The sequence below is a fragment of the Ursus maritimus genome, unplaced genomic scaffold (assembly GCF_017311325.1).
Source record: "Ursus maritimus isolate PB19 unplaced genomic scaffold, ASM1731132v1 scaffold_27, whole genome shotgun sequence".
Taxonomy (NCBI): Eukaryota; Metazoa; Chordata; class Mammalia; order Carnivora; family Ursidae; genus Ursus; species Ursus maritimus.
The window spans coordinates 9,463,822-9,469,969 of record NW_024425230.1 but is presented as its reverse complement, the minus strand read 5'-3'; the positions used below and the strand labels follow the sequence as shown (position 1 = coordinate 9,469,969).

At 50.8% G+C, this 6,148-nt stretch overlaps 1 long non-coding RNA gene across 1 annotated transcript; it reads left to right on the top strand.

Annotated features, from left to right (window-relative positions):
* Window positions 1-915: 915 nt before the first annotated feature.
* Window positions 916-4,237, top strand: LOC103659992. The gene is made up of 2 exons (XR_567647.2): window positions 916-1,777; window positions 3,020-4,237. It is a non-coding gene; the product is annotated as an uncharacterized LOC103659992 (long non-coding RNA).
* Window positions 4,238-6,148: the final 1,911 nt, after the last annotated feature.

The following is a 6,148-nucleotide window of genomic DNA, read 5'->3' as shown; positions in this document are numbered from 1 at the left end:
CAGAACGTGCAACTGTCATACGACCCCCTATTTGCCCTTCTGGGCGTTTATCCTAGAGAAATTAAATTTCTATTTCCACAAAAACCTGGACACAAATGTTTGTAGCAGCGTTATTGGTGATATCCCCAGACTGTAAGCAAGGGGGTGAATGATGAAACACACTGGCAGATCTGTCCCCGGGGGGCAGTACTCAGCGGGAAAAAAAGAACAAAATACCGATACTCCGACAAGCTGCACGAATGTTGAGGGGATGATGCTAAGTGGAAAAAAACCAATCTGAGTATGGTGACTAACATAACATAATAAAAAATTAAAAAAAACCAACAATCTCAAAGGTGACATTCTGTATGTTCCCATTTATATAGTATTCTTGAACTGACGAAATTGTAGAAATAGATCGGCTCGTGACTGCCAGAGGTAAAGGGCGGGGGCTGCTGGGAGTCAGAGTGAGGATGGGAGGGCAGCATGCAGGGCTGAGAGAGGACAACGGGAAGGCCCCTTGTGGTGATGGAAACCTTCAGCTTCTTGATTGTTGTTACCAGTGTCCATATCCTGGTGGTGACGTTGTACTGAGTTTTGAAAGACGCCACTGGGGAGAAACTGGGTAAAGGGCACATGGAATTTCTCTGTAGTATTTCTACAGCTGCATGTGAATCTACAATTATAACAAAATAAAAACTTTAATAACAAAACATTTTTTTAAGGGAAACAGTTAAGATGTCTATTGTGAAGAGCCTAGCTAAACGGACTCTGGATCATTCGTAGGCTGCAAGGAAAGCATCAGATGAAGGAGCGTCAAATCCATTGGGTGAGAACAGCAAGGCATAGAATATGTGAGATTCTTTTTGGACAAAACACAATAATAAAATGTAAGTATTTTGTAAATCCATAGAAAAGCTCTGGGCAGGTACATTGTACAGTGCTCACAGTGATTCCTTGCAGGGAAAAGAACTGGTTGAGAGACACACTTTCACTTTTAACGACAACCTTGTGCGAAACAAACAAGAAAACGCTTCATTTTGTAGATGAAGACACTGAGGTTTCGCAGAGGTCAAAGCAGTGGCCAAGGTCTCCTGGCTGGAGAAGAGGTTCAGAGCTTGGCTCTAAGCTCAGACCTTCTGACTCAAATCCAGAGAGGCTGAGGCAGGAAATCGCAGGACGGCTTCTCCGGGCGCGCTGCTGTGCCCTGGCCCGTCCTCAGATAAGGAGCTCTCCGGAGAGGAAGAGCCTGGGACAAGGAAGAGCTGCGCGGATGTGGAGAACAGGAAATGGAGCCAGCTGGGGTTTTCCCAGCCCCCCGATGCCGGCAGCACCAGGAGGCCAGCAGAAGGGCAGGCGGGCCGGGAGCATGGACTGCAGGAGCCGTCCAGCCCCTGCGGCAGGCTCGGTGCTGGGCAGCCACAGTCCCCGCTCTCCAGGATCTCGGTCCCCACTGCATTCGGGTCACCAGGGTGGAATGAGATCCTGAAATCACGGCTGCTGGAGGCCCCGGGGAGCCTCAGAGGACAGGAGAGCCACGTTTGACTGGGTCCCTGAAAAAGGATGAGCAAGAGTGAGCCGGGTAGAGTGCGAAAGAGGTGGTTCTCCAAGTGGGAAAGCTCAGCGTGGACCAAGGCATGGAGGCCGAGGGTCACCTGTGGCTGAGGCCAGAAGTGGGGGCATGCCACCAGCAACAAGCTTGAGGTCCCATGTGGACATTCTCTTCTTCCGCAGGTGGTTGGGAGCCATGGGAGGTTTGCGAACAGGAGGGTCACGAAGTCAGTGTGTGTTTCTGGAAGTGAGTCTGGCAGCTGGGTGGAGGGGAAGGGGAAGAGGCCCAGGAAGCTGGGAGGGCCTGTGCTGTAGCAGCTTAGGAACCCCTGTGATAAGGCAGAGGCCGGGGAGTCAGAGAGGCAGGAATGGTTTTGAGAAACAGATTTGAAATAGATCTGAAAAATACTTTGTAGGGAGAATAAACAGGACTTGGTGTGGGGAACCTGTGTTGAGTTTTTGGTTACCCAGCAGCCATGCCCCCGTCTCTGCTCACAGAGCCATGATTTCCTTTGGTGACATCTTGGAGATGTTCTCAGCCACAAGCCCTCCCACAACCCAGGCTCCGCCATCTTTACATCATGTCCTGAGGCTTTGACTCTTGAGAGGCGGAGCAGATGTGACTGGAGCTGGTGAAAGCCGTGCCCCTCCTCCGTATTGCAGAGCTCTGAGTCTATATCTCCAGTCTTTCCTTCAAGCCCATGACCTTCCTTTTCTTGGTGGCCCCCTTCAAAGGGCCTTGGTAATGCGTGGGCTGTGGCCGTGTTGGAGACAGGATGGAATCCCCTTGATTTTCAGTTCTAACTGCTCTGAGAAGATTCTTTAGAAATTCTCCTGGGTCTTGTGGGCTTCTTTCTTCATTCTTTCTATGGGGTCTGATTTCTGCTAGGTTTTTGTATCCTCTATTAATGCTGACTCATTCGCTGCACACACACAACTCAAAAATTAAAGAGTTGTCATGGCCCAGCATCTCAGACTATGTCTCTGACGGTGGTTTCAAGGGAATGTCGTATCCATTCCATTCTCTGAGGCACGGGGTCAAGATGGCCTGCTTGACTACAAATGAATGAGCCTATTTAAATATTTATGGCTGCCAGTTATCCCATGCACCCCTGAGCGGTAATGCCTAAGTCAACTTGTGGATGGCGCTAATTGCCATTAGAACTTGGGCTGAAAGTTGCCCTGGTGGGGAAGGGACAGGAAGAACAACAATGTTGCCTTTGGAAGACCTCCGGTGGTAGGGAGGGGATTTAAGGAGGCTGAAGTGTGTTGAATACTTTCCGTGTGCCTGGAATAGAGCTAAGTGAACTAATCTCACATACATGATCCCAAGTTCTCACAACAACACTGAGGGAGATCGGTCAGTAACTATCTTATTTTACAGACAAGAAAACCCAGGTTCAGAAAGGTCAGACACTAGTAAGTGGCTGAGTGTGGGTAAGAACCCAGTGCTTCTGACATCGAATGATGTACTTTCTATCCTCCACAGAGAGCCCCATGGAAGGGAGGATTTGAGAGGAGAGAAGGCAATCCCAGGATTCCAAATCCCTCCGCCCGGCCCAGGCATGATGTCTACAGCACATCTGGGAGAACCGAGCTTTACAGTGTACAAGAAAATGATCAGCTGAAGAAAGCGACGCCCAGATGCCTTACTAAAGCAAGCTGTAATAAAGAGAAGGGGAGAAAGCGTGGGAGAGCCACCTTCCTGACTGCCAGGGTTCCATCACGCTGTTCCTGGCATCAAGAAATTCTGGCAGTGCCATTTTGATCTCAGGAGCAGGACATATCCTTTTTCAGAGTGTCTGACCTGCTCACAATGTCTGTTCTCTGAGCGCTGAGCCTTTCCATCCATCCACCCACGGAGGCGGGGGTGGGGGGGCTCCTGGCGGCCGTATCTAGACACACAACCCCGCCCCCCGCCCCCAGAGGCCTGGATCAGGTATGAACACTTAAACCAGGCTGGACCAATTAGTGCTTGGTGAAAGTGGCTGGTCTTCTGGAGAGAGGAAACTCAGAGCTTTGCAATGACCATCTTCTCTCTAACCTCATGCGACACAGAAGACGGGTGGGTAGAAAGAAGCAGAGGCAAGAACAGGTGCAGCCTATGACAGAGACAGACAAGAAGTCGTTTTCTGCATTCTCGGCACCTTCTAGGCCTGGTTCCTACCTCTCTGGAGGCCCAATTGTTTGATCTCACCTTTGATTCCAAGGAAGCACCCAATTTCCTGCTAATAAATATCACGGGCTTGTTTGAAGTCGACCTCTGCCACTTTTGGCCAAAAGTATTCTGACAGTCCCAGGTGAGGAGGATGTATCCTTTTGAAGCCCTCGACTTCTACTCCTCCAGGATCCTCGCCACGGATCTCAGAGGGGCTGGGGAGAGAGCGGAGCAGCCCAGTTGTTGTTAAGCTCCTCATTCTGACATTAGGTGAAGGGAAACAGTTAAACTCCAAGGACATTTATCACAATAATGAAGCCGTATCAAAATTAAGCAGGCATCACTCTCCCTATGATAACCGAACCTTTCAATGTCAACTCCAAGGACTCACACACAGCTTCTGGGTGTAATTCATCTGTCGAGACTGTTCTGTATTAACCTACTAATCTATGTATGGCTAATGACTCAGGACTGCATGTTGACCTTGACTTGCCTTGAAGGTTTTCATCACAGCTGCCCTTGCAAATAAAAAGCAAGGATGGCAGGTGAGTGGTTTGTCGTAACACATTTTTCTCTTCACAACTTATGTAGACCAGTCTGTTTTATCTTTTGCCTCAAATCCCACAATCCTTCCTTGGATCTTTCCCCCAACTCAGGGAGTCCATGGTCCCTGGAGCCGGCTCTGCCGAGCCCTCCACTGTGACAGGGACACGCTTTACTTTCCTTCTTCTGTCACCAACTCCCCCAGACTCAGCCATTTCTAGCACCATATACCCAATGTGCGGACAGGCAAACCAGCCTTCCCCTGGCTCCACGGGGTACAGGCCCTCCTAGGAGCTCTGACTCTCCAGGATTGTCAGACTTTGCTGGGGAAGCCAGTGGTGGCAAAACAGAGTAGGGGATGGGGTGACCAGCACAGAGCTGGTCTGTGTCACCCTCTCTGGACCACTTTTGCAGAGGAGTCCTCGAGGGGAGCATGTCCACTGCTGCCCGCAGCAAGGAGCCTTCCCCTTTCCTTTCTTGGTCCCTGGGGTGGCCCCGGTACAGATGGTCCCCAGCAGCTGCATTTTCCAGGGTTATAGATCAAGGCACCAGCACTGCTCGTGCTGTGACCAGAGGCCTGAGGACCACCCTGGATTCAGTGTGTGTAACCTCAAAGCGAAGACTTTGCCTTTTATTGGAAGCCCCATGCAAATCACAAGCCTCCAAAGGCATTTATTAAGTGCCTGTTTCTTCTTTGTCTACTTCGATGCTAGACCAAAGAGCTTACATTTTTAAATTTCACGGACTGATTTATACCCTGCCCATTTCCAAAACGGATGACGATAAAACCACAGGTACAGGATGGCCAGGAACACTGACTCAACAAAGGAGGGGACAAAAGCAGAGAATTATGCCCAGCCTCAGCCTTTTAGGAAGGAAAAATCTAAGATTTCATTCTCTGGGTGTCTTTAAACTTCTCCAAGATGTACGGGCGACTTTCATTTATTTCTGGAAAGCTCCCACATCCCCCATCAGAAAGGCAGCACCCCCACCCCCCCTCCCTTTTGTGGTTTCGCTCTGAGGGCCCATTCCCACTTGGAGGAATTGTTCTGTTGCAGGCTGGCGGGCTGCAGCCGCTGAGGCCGAGGTGGGATTTCTGCCCCGTCACTCGGCAGTCTTCTGCATGGCCAGCCACCTCTGCCCTGTGCGCCGCAGGGCAGGAAGCCTGGGGAGGATTGCATTTCTCAGCTGAGTCTCCGCGGCCTGGTTTGCAGGGCAAAAACAGGAGGGAGCACCCTCCCGTCCACGATGGCAGTTCACTTTGCCTGGCACCACGGACCCCGGGATGAGCACAGTAATTTGTGCGCCCTTGCACCCTCTCGCCCTCGCGGGAAGCAGGCAGAGACCCAAATAGTGTCCGGAAGTGAAAGGGGAAGGGGAAGGCGGTGGAAAGCGCTGAGTGCGGGCTTCGGATGGAGCCCACCCACCATCTGCAGGGTTCCTGCAGGAGCCCAGAGCCCAGGGACATCCGGTAGACAGGGCCACTGCGTGGGCATCACCCACTCGGGCAGAGAGGCGACGGGGGACCTTGTCAAAACTCCATCCCCTCTGTTGACTCTCCTTGAACCTTCAAAACAGGAGACACAACACTCTCTTCTGTTTCAATCCATAGAGCATAATGAGAGCTGTGATCACGGAGAGACCCACCTAACACACGGCTGTGTCCTCTTGTTTCGTGGCCGTTGCTTGAAGGCACACGGAACACAGAATTCGAATTTTTGTTCTGCCATCTGCTTCCTGGCTTTAGTTTCTTAAGACCTCCTTGGGTCTCATTTTTCCTTACTTATCAGATGGGGATAAATAATAGCCGCTACCCAGGATCTTGGGGAATTAAATTAAATAAAAAACACATGAAATAAGTCCTATATATGTGTGTATACGCACATACACACCCTGCATCCCCTCCACCCCCCCCCC